A 1030-nucleotide genomic window follows, 5' to 3' on the forward strand; every position below is an offset into this window, starting at 1 on the left:
AATTTTATTTATTAATTATGTTTAGTATAATAATATAAAAATATGTAAATTATAATTTTTAAAAACAATAATTTTTATAATATTTTTATTTTTATTATTAAAAATTGTTAAATATATTAAAAAATTAAAAAGATAATTTTTTATTAATATTTTTATAATAACATCCAAATAACCACAGAGTATTCTTCTTAAAGAAATGGTTTCTTTATAGAAATTAAATAAATGATGGTGTTGTCGTGTTGATGAATGAAGGTACCACTGTATGTAGCAACGAAGATGGCATCAGAGATAGCATGTATAGAGAAAGATTCACTTTTCATTCCAACACCAGAGGCTTATGCAAAAGCGGCCGTTCGTAAAATTGGGCATGGGCCAAGGTGCACTCCTTATTGGGCTCACTCTATTCAGTGGTTCTTTGCAGGCTTAGCCCCGGACCCACTTCTCGATGCTTGGCGCTTTTCTATAGCAATGCGACGCTGGAAAGGAATCAAATACTAATCCTATTATCCTATATATTAGGAAAATTATTTGACAAATGTCACAGACTTTAAACTTTAAAGTGTATTCTACATCTTCATTATATGGCGCATAATACCTATTTGTGTGGGGCTCTATGAAAGAGATACTCATCACAAGTGACTAAAAGTGATCATAGTATTATGAACCAAAAAAAATATAAGTATGATTCACATGTGATCGATGTAAGGCCTAATCAGCCATTAGTTTTTCCTATTCAAATTACGTGTGGGTGAAAGTGTTTTGACTGTTTGGGGATTATAAATAAGCATTCCTCAATTGACAAATGTCTTAATGTTTACGGCAGTAAAACGGATGTTTTGATAGGGTATGGCAAACTGACTGATAGATCAACTTGAATTTTTTTTTTTCCAACTTTTATGTTTATTTTATTTTTCTATTTTTGTTTTATTTTGCCCTCCTATATATATATTCTAGTCTGTTTGACTTAACTTCTTTTAAAACACATATACTTTTTTTTTTTTTTCAATCACTATTTTCTGTTTTTTTTTTT

Source organism: Arachis ipaensis, chromosome B03 (assembly GCF_000816755.2).
Source record: "Arachis ipaensis cultivar K30076 chromosome B03, Araip1.1, whole genome shotgun sequence".
Taxonomy (NCBI): Eukaryota; Viridiplantae; Streptophyta; class Magnoliopsida; order Fabales; family Fabaceae; genus Arachis; species Arachis ipaensis.